Source organism: Ciconia boyciana, chromosome 14 (assembly GCF_034638445.1).
Source record: "Ciconia boyciana chromosome 14, ASM3463844v1, whole genome shotgun sequence".
In the NCBI taxonomy this organism is placed as follows: Eukaryota; Metazoa; Chordata; class Aves; order Ciconiiformes; family Ciconiidae; genus Ciconia; species Ciconia boyciana.
This window is the reverse complement of record NC_132947.1, coordinates 11,359,967-11,371,444: the sequence shown is the minus strand read 5'-3', so window position 1 is coordinate 11,371,444 and position 11,478 is coordinate 11,359,967.

The window sequence follows — 11,478 nt, the reverse complement described above, 5'->3', positions numbered from 1 at the left end:
GAGCAGTCCCGAGCCAAAAATTTTTACGATGTGCACACTGGGATGGGGATGCTAAGGTAGAGCATAGCCCCCTCCGTGGCCTCGTTCCAGGGACCTCCATCCCAATCCTGGCTGGGCCACGGTGATCCCTTTGATTAGATAAATGCTACAGACACTAGGTCAAATATGTGCAGGATTTGCCACAGCGTCTAGTAAAATATCGTAAAAGCATGGCCTGTTTTGCTCTGCTCAGCAAAACAAATCTTAAATTGCTTAAATAGCCTGCTGAGCAAGGAAGGCTGCAAAGGCCATTTGCTCCCCGGGCAGGAAGGATTAAAAGGGCCAGGAATAGAAATCGGAGAGGCAGCGTGTGCGGGAGAGCGGCAGATAAGAAGCGGGGAAGTTTGGAGAGCATTAGCTGGCTCATGAGGCTGGGACTGTCAATGGGATGCGGCGCTTTCCGCCCGGGGTCATGTTGACTGTCATTTTCTGACTACCGGTGTCCTCCACCAGCTGCCAGTGCCCCCTCCCAAATCCCTTGTCTCAGCATGGAGGATGAGGACCAGACCAGCCAAGGACACCGCACGCTTCCTTTGCCCTGGAGATGGGCTTGTGATGGAAACGCGTCGGCTGCTCCCTGGGCACAGTCTGCTGCGGGAGACGATGTCTGCCCGGGGATGTTCTGCCTGGACAGTCCTTGTCTCCCCCTGACATCCCTGCACAGTGGGTTTTGGGACAGCTTGCCAATGTAGTCATGACTTGTACTAGCCAGCAGGACCCTGTGGCCCTGCAGATGTTTTAGGTTGGAGATGTTCAAGTCAGCAGCTGGTTGTGGGGCTGATTCACATGCTTCTGTCCTACAGAAGATGTTTTGTCGTTTTTATTCCAGAGAGAGACAACTTGTAGCTGGCAAACCCCCACTGGTAGGCGAAGGCTGCTCCCAGACCAGGTGCTCAGGGGAAGTTCAGCTTTCAGGCTATCTCCTCTCTTCTCCTGTCCCCATTTTCTGTGCCCACCACCCACCATTTGTTACGCCAGGAGACGGCTGCAAAGGAGACCGTGACAGCTCCGCGGGATGAAGGGTTCTGCGCCAAGCGATTATTTAATTTTTATCTGTTGAGCAGTAAATCCTTTCCCACACTGGCACATCATAACACTAATTCTGCCTTATCTATATATCCCTGACTGGCAAATTCATCCAAAGCAAAAGGGGATTCCCTGAAAATAAGATCTATGCTTCCCAGTAAATGAGGATCAGGAATAGAGTATTTAATAGAGCATTTATGGTAAGGATGCCATCAGGTACCGTGCTTACTAGCTCTTCATGTCCAGTGGGTGAGCAGGCTCCTCTCACGGGGCTCCTCCTGCCCTTCTTGAACAGGGTGTTGTAGGATCAAAGGATAATTGAGGTTGGAAGGGACCTCAGGGTCTCTACTCCAACCTCCTGCTGGAAGCAGGGCCAGCTGTGAGAGCAGCATGGGTAGCTTGGGGCTTTATCCAGTTGGGTCTTGAACACCTCCAAGGACGGAGACCACACAACCTCTCTAGGCAACTGATGCTCGACTGTCCTCATGGTAAGTTTCTCCTTAGACACTGTCTGAACCTCTCTCCAATTCTTGTGCCCGTTGATCTCCTCCTGCCATGGACCCTGTGAGGAGCCTGACCCCGTCGGTGCCCCTGTGTGGGTTATGCTCCTGCAGTTCCTGCCGGCCCATTTCTCCAGCCTGCTGCAGGACAGCAGCCCTGCCCTCCAGTCTATCGACCGGACCCCCAGTCTGGGGTTGCCTGCAGACTTCTGAGCACGGACAGTGATCCGGCTGCAGCCGGGAGCCCGGGGCCCTCCTGCCCTTTGCTTTCTCTCTCTCAGCTCTGCACTCTCAGGAAATCACTGACAGAAATGCCAGTGCCCAGAGCCAGCAGGACCAACTTCGTGGTCATCAGCGATGCCACCACTGCCCCTTGCCGCCCTGACTCCAGATCGTTCCTCCCTTGTCACTCGCAGCTCCAAGGCCGCTGCGGGGCTGGAGTGGCCTTTTCTTGGCATGCAAGTGAAGCAGAGACGGGCTTTGGGTCTGAGACCTCTCCAGAGCAGGAAAGCCCTGAACAAGGCCGGGGGCCCTGCTGAGCCCACCACCGTTTCACCGAGGGAGCTGTCGGGGAAGCACGAAGCCAAGTTACAAGACAAAGAACAGAAGTCCCAGGGGAACGTCGCCAGTGTAGTCATCTCCACACATGCAAAGGTCCCTTCTGGTTTTTTTTTTTTTTTTTCCCCTTTGAAATTTCAAATTCCAGTTTGTGGACAAAGTCCTGCCTATCTGAGAATATAGATCTCCGACCACTGACCAAACTCCACTCCAAGCAGTCCCGAGGGCTGCTCTTCCCCTTGCCCACAGATGCCTCCACTCGGTCCCCAGATCTGCCGGGATCACACTGAAACTTTTGCACTGGAGCAGAGCGCTCGTACATGCACAAAGCGGATTTTGCATGTTTCAGCCTTAACATCAGCAGCTCCCTTTCTCCACGCGGAATGGGAAGGACCATCGGGAATAACCAGGTAGGAGCCTTATCACCTGCAATTCATTTGGGCAGCCATTGCAGATAGAAAATGAGAAGGAGAAACAAGGGCTTCCATTGTGCTTATACCAGCAATTTTAGCTCATCATTTAAATTAGGGAAGAGAGGAAAAAAAAGGCAGCTTCAGAGGGGATGAAAACGAGAGGGAACATGAGCTCGTGGAGGCAGAGCCACTCCATATGGTTAACTGATAACTCCAGTTTGCCTCTTCCCTCTCATCTTTTCTGATTCTCCCGATTAAGCTCAACTTATTCTCATGCTAATCATTTCTTGACCTGTTTGTTCTGCATTAAAAAATTAACAGAGAGCAGTTTACTGCATGACTTGCTCACACAGAACTGCTACAGATTAGCAGGCTGGCTTTAAACCTCCGTGCAAGACTTTTGGGTCTAGCAGCCAGTCTGCACAGCTCGAGGATGAGCTTTTTTTCCTGTTTTTAAAGAACAGCTTTTTCTAAAGTCAATAGAAATCCCCCTCCCTTCATGCCTTAAGTATATTTGCTCTGTGGCGATTTCCAAATGGGAAAGATAAAGCCAAGGGCTTGCGTTTTGTCAGACTTTTTGTAAACAGGGATATTTAGGCCACACTGTCAAACCTCTCTGCCTTCTGCCTCGGTGTGCCATGACTCCGGAGCAGAGTTGTCAGTGTGTTAATAAGCAGCTCCAAGGAATTTGGCAGGGGCTGGGGGGCTGCAGGTGAGTGCAGCTGAAACAAGCCCTGGTTCAAGCGGAGGATCTTTGCCTCCGCTCTGGGCAGTCATATGACGGACACACGGACAGGGTTCTGCTCCCACGTCCGTCCCCAGAATGTCCCCAGCAGCAGCAAGAAGTCCCCAGGAAAACCGATGATTCAGCAGAAGTTGTTTAGGGTCTGTTTGCCCCTTGCCAGCCGCACACGGCGCATCCCTGCCCCGGCAAAACATTTTGTGGAGGTGAACCAGAAAGATCCAGCCCTGACAGGCAGGAGGTGACCACAGCCACGTGCCAGACCCGTGCCCGGGGGAAGAAGCAGGCATTTTATCGTCCTCTTCAACAACAAATCGCTCTTGGTGATTTATTTTCCCCAGCGCTGAAGCACCGGTCGCTGTGGTTGGGACAGATGCTGTCTGGGGCTGGGGGTGATGCCCAGGACGGGCGATGCCTGAGCAGAACCCCCGCGCTGTCACTGGTGAGCTTGTGACAGGTGGTGGCACCCTGGGCTCCCCGGCACAGCTAAGGGTGACAGAGGCAGCTTCACCGCAACCTCAGGCTATTTCTCACCAATGCCAAAGTTATCAAAAAGTGGCCAAACCAACCAGAACTGTCCAGGCCTCCAGGCCATAAAATCACCATATGGAGAATCAAGGCAGTTTTTGGACACGGGGAAGAGACGCTTCAAAGGAGGTAGCAGACTCTGCTTGAACTCCTCTCCAAAAGCAACATGTGCGTTTCAGCCGAAGCTGGGATGGATGTTGGAGCTGGAGGCAATTATTGGAGCTAAAATAAAGAGCTGCTATGCAAAAGTGGTAGGGAAAGAACTGCAAACCTGGGGACAGACAGACCATTTCAGCATATACTGCTCTAGCAGTAACACTGTGCATGCCTTTCATCCCAGGACCAGAAAGGGGTTTATTATCCTGCCTAACAAAGGCTCTGAACACTTGAGGAAGTCATTATTAGTACTCTTGGGAGCTGTTGTTTTGCAAGGACAGTAAATTTGAGCTGTTCTCAGAAGGGCAGCCGTGCTCAGAAATGCCAGTGCATTTGCTGGTATTTGCAATTGCTCTGCCTGCATGGCAGCCCTCGAAAAGAGCAGCTGTCCTCTGGGAACTCTGTGACTCTGGAAGTCTGGCTGCTGTGTTTTTACACAAAATCACACAATGAGCCCAAGACCAAACAAGGAAGAGGAACTGTTAGATTCATCTTCTTCCATTACACCACAGGCTACAACTTGGCCTAAGCTACAGCTCCCACTGCTGATCCCGCTTGCCCCATCCAAACCCTACACTGCAGCATTGCACGCCGTCCAAACCCCAACCCAATGGAGACCCAGACGCTTTCCAGAAAAACACCCTCCTGCCTATTTGGGAGGAAATCCAGAAAACTCTGACTTTGCCACGTGCTGTTCCAGGTTCACTGTCTACGCTGGCAGATGCTCAGCTCGAATCCAGCGGTTTAACTCCTATTTAAATGGGGGAGCAGAAGCCATGGGGAAGCAGCAGTGCTGGAGAGAGGGTTTGCTGCCAGCAACGAGCACCTACTGCCTTCCATGCCTTGCCAGCTCACACGTTTAGTATGGCAGGGATCTCAGCGGCCCATGTCTGGACCTGGAGGGAACTTGTTTAGCAGCTGAATATGATCCTTTTGGAACTGAAGTAATCTTGCGGCTTCCCAGGAAAAAGATCCCTACTGAGCTCACAGTCTGGCAGGCAAGCGAGTCTTTCCCTTCACCCCTGCCAGCTGTTTGCAGGGCTTTTAGGTTTCATCGACTTTATACGTTTGTTGTACACACACAAAACAGCCCCTGAATCATTCCAGCTGGTGGAGCAATAGGCAGAGGAGGAGAACAGCCAGAATCAACAAAGGTTACAAAGCAAGTTTTACTTTTTTAAAAATTTATTTTATCTTTTTGCAAAGGTGGATGCATCAGCATGCCATGCCTGCTGTAAGTGACCACCAATCACTGCTGCGGCTCTCGGCATCGGCCCTCGCTAGAAATTAAGGCAAAAGACTGCAAAGCTGCTGGGGCTGTGGAGGGAGAGCTGCAGTGGGGCGAGGGCGGCAGGGGGGACAGTCTGAGCCCGTGTCCCTGGAGGAGGGCAAGTCAAGGGCTCCTCAAGGGCAAAAAGCATCTTCCTGAATCAGGAAGCCGCGGGCTGCTGTAGCTGCCCTCCTTGTGCCCCGGGCTGGCTGGCAAAGTCAGCCCTGGCCAGGGAGCTGAACTTTGGGGGAGCACCTCAGGAAAGGGCCACATGTGTGTCTGATGGGAGGCAGCAGGAGGAGGGGGAGGGCTGCCGAGAGTGGGAGCATTGGTCAGGTCTGAACTGGGAAAGGTAGGCTGGGCATGGAAAAATAATTTTAAAAGAGGTGGTAAATTACAATTTGAGAGGTTCTGGTTTCTGGAGTCAGAAGGAAACAAGTTAGTGCAAAATGCTTTTTCTCCGCAGGAGTGTGCAGAGTGCCTGAATAGCCTGTCTTCTCCCCAGTGCCCGCAATCGCCAGAGCACAGCAAGTGCCAGAGGGGTAAGTGGGAGCAAAACAGTCCTCAGGAGCTCCACGTCCACAGCAGCTTTGCACCCCTGCAGCACATGGCCACCACGGCACTCTCCTGTGCAACACAACCATCCTGTCTACTGCCTGTCTACTACTACAGAAACAAAAAAACACAGCGGAAAGCATTGTACGGGAACATCGGAGCTTTCTACATGCAAGGTTTGTTGCATGGGGGACAGCAAGGGGAGGGTCACACATCTCCACAGTCCCATAAACCCATGGCCAGGACACTGCAGTGCCAACAGCCTGTTATAAACAACATGGCAAACTGCTAATTAGCCTTTGAGTATTCGACCTATGTCTCCAAGACAGGGGAACGCTATTATTTGTCCCTTTACACTCCTGCAAGGCCCAGTGCCATTGGCCTCTTGTATCATAAAGAAATTAAAATATATCATGACCATAAACTACATCATTTGAGGAAATGAACCATTTCTAGTAAACGTATCATGGGACGCCAAAGCCATGAACTTTTCTAAATCAATCACCAGCTGATAAAGAGCGCAGGTATTTGCTGGGAGCAGCTCCCAGCACGCGGCTCCCTGCACAGCGCTGGCGTGGGGACCTTGTCCCGCGGTGTGGTGGCTCAGGGTGCAGGCTGCCCCAGGAGGCACAAACCCCACCACCAGCACAAGCCCTGCTTGGGGGAAATTGCTCAAGCAAGAGGAGCCCCAGGATTTTTGCAGTGCCCCGGGGTCAAGCGGAGGCTGGTGGGGTGTTTTGTGGATGAGGCTCTGCGAGGCGCAGCAGTCTGGGGCTCGGGATGCTCAAAACATGTCCGAGTGCCTGCAAACCCCCCTGCAGCACCCCGAGCCCAGCCGGCCTCCTCGCTGCCTCACCTTCGCACCAGGGTCCCCGTGGGTGCTGGGACCGATGGGCTGAGCACAGAGGTGGGGGACTTGCACTGGAGGAGTTGCAGAGGGGGACCCAGGAAACCTTCCTAGTCAGAGCTCTGTGCAGCCGACAAGGTTTGCATTGAAAGTGTTTTTCTCTTAGTTGTTTTTAAGCTTTCATTATGAGGGCTCTGTAAGTCCCGCTGCAGACCTCTTTGACTAAGGAGCAGGCAGCAAACAGGGCAGGACCTGAGGTTGCACTGCAAGCTGGCAGGATCCGTCCCCGGGCCTGCCGAGGCTGCAGCACGGGGCAGTAATGCCAGACACTGGGAACTGGGCTGAGAATGACCAATTCACTTCCCAAATGGTGCAAGCAGTCACTGGGGCGTCCGTGGGATGCCAGCACGGCTCCACCACCTCTTCCCCCAGGAGTCACAGCACCTGCTCCACCGTGCCGCCCACATTGGGGTACCTCTCTCAAGAGCCCCAGAACCGAGCTTGGGGACATCAGCCATCGCCACCCATAAACCTGGCATGTTCACCCTGCACAAAGCAAAACAGAAACCAGAGGCTTGGGGGCCCCCTCGGACGGGGACCAGCAATGCTTCGGGGGATGAGCATAGTTCAGCTGCTCCAAAATCCCAGTGGAGCCCCCGTGGCGGGGCTGCCAGTGCCCTTCGTTCACGTAACCTCCGCAGCACTGGCTACGCAGCTACTTCTCTCCCTGCTGCGAGTGCCGGGGGAACGCGGGGGGTACCTGGTGTTTCCTGGAGCAGGTTGTATCTGCTGCCATTCATCTTCCAGGGGCGCTCAGCTCTGCGGGCAGAGCTAGGGGAGTCTCGCCCTCGGACGGGGCCGTCCAGCCGGCAAGCCCCCCATGGGCTGCAGGGCACGAGCCATGCCTGGGAGCTGGCTGTGGGGCGGTGGCAGGGACCAGCTAATCCCTTAATGCTGGTCACAATGAGATTTGATGGGGAGCAGGAGTTTGTGCTGCAGAGCCGCAGGTTTTAAAGGGTTCTGGCCACTACCCGGAGGGGAATTATAAGGTGGCTCTGGGTTTGCGCCCCGCTGCCGGTGCCCGCAGCAATGCCCGCTGCTTTCTGGGCCACCTTTCTGAGGTGCCCTCACCCTGGCCTCTGGCCTGCCGCTGCGTTTCTGCGGGGCAGGGGGTGCCCAACCGCACATGCAGCTCTGGAGGCTGCTCCGGAAAATGTGCCTGAGTGTGTTTAACAGCAGGAGCGGGTCTGACTCCCTCTCCGGGGAGAGGCTGGCTGCTTTTGCTTTAAAGTGTTTCTATATAAATACCCAGAACACCGTATCCTTGAGAAACAACCTTTGTGTGCCCTCCCAGCCGCCATCACAACATGCGGGGCTGGGAGAAGCGAGGATGAAGCAGGGCAGCAGGCAGGGAGCTGCATGCATGGTACTCCCCATCTTTGGGCAGCCCCAAGCTTTGTGTCCTGCAGAGCCCGGAGAGCATCTCCAGTGGTTCAAACCACCTCGGGGCATCACTGCCAGAGCTCTCCCGCGGCTCTCCGGGCGCTTGCCTGCTCTGTGCCGGTGCCCTCCTCTCCCTATCCTCTCCCATGGAAAACAGGATCTGGAAAACTCTCAGGGCTGAGATTGCTTAATCGACTGTGCACATTGGTGCTGTTGATGGGCAATCCAGGAGCCTCCATGTCCCAAGCAGCCCAAGATTTTGGCTAGTGTCTTGCACCGTGGCCCAGCCAAGGCTAGCCCAGCAGGAAGAAAAGGGATTTTCCAACTGGCAGGCTACAAGAAATCCCCCTCTGCCACCGCAGCGCTGCACTCTCTGCTTTTTGTTCTGGAGATGAAGCTGCTGCGACCGTCTGGTGTTGACTCCTGTGGCACCAGTCCAGAGGGGAGCACAGGGGCTGCTGAGCACCAAGATTTTTCTCCTCTGCAGGGAATGTGTGCTGGCATGTGTGGCCCTGCTTAGCCCCGAGGAGGAAAATTAGGTGAGGGATTAGAGCGGCACTTCACTGGGTTTTCACAGGCACTGAGCAATGAATTCAATGCTGAAAGGGAGAACTGGGCGCCTTTGCAATGCAGCCCTGTGCTGCACGGCTGTGGCCCCGACCAGGGCCGGGAGCAAGTGTGGCCTTGGTCAGCCTCTGTGCCCAGAGGAGCTGACTGCGGGGCCAAGCCCATCTGAAACACCCACTTTCCTGCACTTTCTTTCCTCCTCCGATGACTTTCCTCCCGCTGAGCCCGCCTCTGCTTTCGCTGTGCCAAGGAGGAGAGAGTTCATTCCTTCCCTCCAGAGATGTCGGACCCTGAGCGCCATCTTGACGGCACGAGTCTAATGGAGGAAAACCATTCCTAAACCATTCCTCTCCTGTCTCCATGAGCCTCCGCTCCCACCCGGGGCTGCCTGGGGTGCATTCGAATTAATTTGGAGAGCACACAGATGCCAGCAGCTTCCGGAAGGCTCCTGATGGGTCAGGGATGGGGAATGACCAGCAGGTCCGTACCTCAGCTCCGTGCCCGGGGAAGGGGTGCACTGGCGACGGGGGCAGATGCCCAGCATGCCCACGTGGAGCAGGGAGCAGCATCGAGGGCAGGGCCAGGTCTGAACTGTGCATAACCCCATGACACCTCCCTTCACCTCTCTTGTTTCCACACCGGTTTTAACACCTGTAATGGAAACACGCCCAGGTCAACAGAGATTTCTCCCAGACGGTGGCAGTCCCCAGCACACGCCCATGGACGAGCCGCAGGCAGCACCCGGCTCTTCTTCCACCAGGGTGCCCACACGCTGGCAAAGCCACCGCCGCCATCCCACCAGCATTCCGTGCTTGAAGGCAGCAGACTCCGGGCAGGGGAGCAGCCAGGGCTGTGGCTCAGAAGCCCGGCTGTTTGTCCCCTTGCCCCTCCTGCCTCCTTATTCCACCCTTCATTTCCCGGTGCTGCCTTTGCCCTGCCGACGCCAGGCCCTCTGCATGGGCTGGTTCCCTCGGGCGCCCATCGGTGCCTTCCCTGCTCCTCCCTGCTGGGGCACCTCAGCCTGGCTGAGCCTGCCCGTCCCTGGGGCAGGACCTGCTCCTGCGCACGAGCCACAGCGGCTGCCAGCAAGAGGCCACGCAGCTCGCTGGACGGGGTCCTGCAGCACGGGCAGGGTTTCTTCCATAGGGTGGTTGCTCTTCTCTGCCTTCTGCTGAGCCCCGCAGTGTTGCCCTATCCATTAACCTGACACCCTGCCCAGCCTCACCCCCTGACACCCTGACACCCTGCCCAGCCTCACAGTCCGTGGCCAAATTTCCTTGGGTGATGTTAGCACCAGTGAATCCTCCTCCTGGGCTGGGCTGCTGCTTTTCACCGGGGGTGGTGGGGTGGACCCTGCTGTCCCCATGGACATGACGGGGTGGGATGCAGGACTTGCCCAGTTGTCTGGAAACTGGTTGCAGGCTGGCATGCTGGAGAGGAGCAGCAGCAGCTTCTCATCACGGGGTGTCAAGGCTTTGGGGACCGTGCGGCAAAATGACGAGCCTCCCCTGGGAGCAGAGGGGGAGAGAAGTGGCCGAATGGGGTGGGAGGAGCCGGGCTCTGCATCCTCCGTGAAAGGCGCTGGGCCATAAACGTGGCGTGGTGGTTGTCGTTTATGTGTCGGCAAACACATCGAGTAGGCTCGACTATTGATTCCAACTGTATAAAAGAGTGTTGTGGCACTTGTTCAGGTTTGCGCAGGTTTTACAGCTCTTGTTCTGAGAAGTGCGCATGTATTTGGTTTTGCTCCTTCCTTCAGGTCTATCTGTTGACATTGGCTCTCCTAACCAGAGCGCTGGGCCATGCCAGGAAGCTGAGTGTATGGCTCTCCTTTCATTTCCCACTTTCCTGGGGGTTATCGCCTATAAAATCTCGCACACGCCCATGGCCGGGACAGGTTTCTGGTGCAGAGGCAGGTGAAAGGTGCCCGCTGGTCCCATGTTGGTGGGTTCGGGTGCCCTACACTCAGTGGCAGGAGCTGAGCCACCCATCCTGATGGATGAGTTTTAGGGTAGATGGGCAAAGTTGTGGGTAAGGTGCTGCCCTGGGCAGGCTGGGGCAGGATGAGCAAGGTGAGAGATCTGCAGGGCTGCGATGAAAATGTGGGTGTCAAACTAGCTTGGATGTCCAGAGAGGGAAAAGGTGTCAGAGCTCCCAGAGCGTCACCACAGAGGAGATGGCCCATGCATGGTGACCCCCAGCATGAGGCCCACAGTATTCCCATTCCCCACCTTCACTCTTCCCACCGGCAGATGCCAGCACTGGCTGAGCCCACAGGGGCACCTTGGTGCTGGGGACTGGGAGCTTGAGCCCACGGTGACGGCCCCCATCCGTCCCTTGGCACCAGGGCTCCTGGTGCCGCGGGGCTGCAGCCGGACTCCCTCCAGCGGCTGCAGCATTTTGGGATAAGTCTGGCCCGGCTGTGCAGACCCTCAGGTTTTTAGAGCCAGGATCCATCTGCTCCTTGGCTGCTGGTGCCTTTCCACAGCCGCTCACTCTGCATGGAGCTGCTCCTCTCGCACCTTTGGTGCATCATCCAGAGCCCACCATTATTTTCTGAGGGATGTATTTCCTGAAGGGATTTGATGGGTAATTTCTGTTCAATGCTCAGGCTGAAGCTTGGACACAAGCCGTTCCTGGGGGTAATTGCTCCTGGGACCCGGCTTAGCTCAGAGGCCCCTGTGGGAATGTGGTGCCTCTGCCCAGCGCCAGCGAGCAGAGCCATCAGCCCTGGGTTCACGATACAGCCACTACCTTGAAATTTGCCTTCCATGAAAATTCTGCAACATTTGCCGTTTCCACAAACATTTCTGCCAGGAACCTTGTTTGCTTGA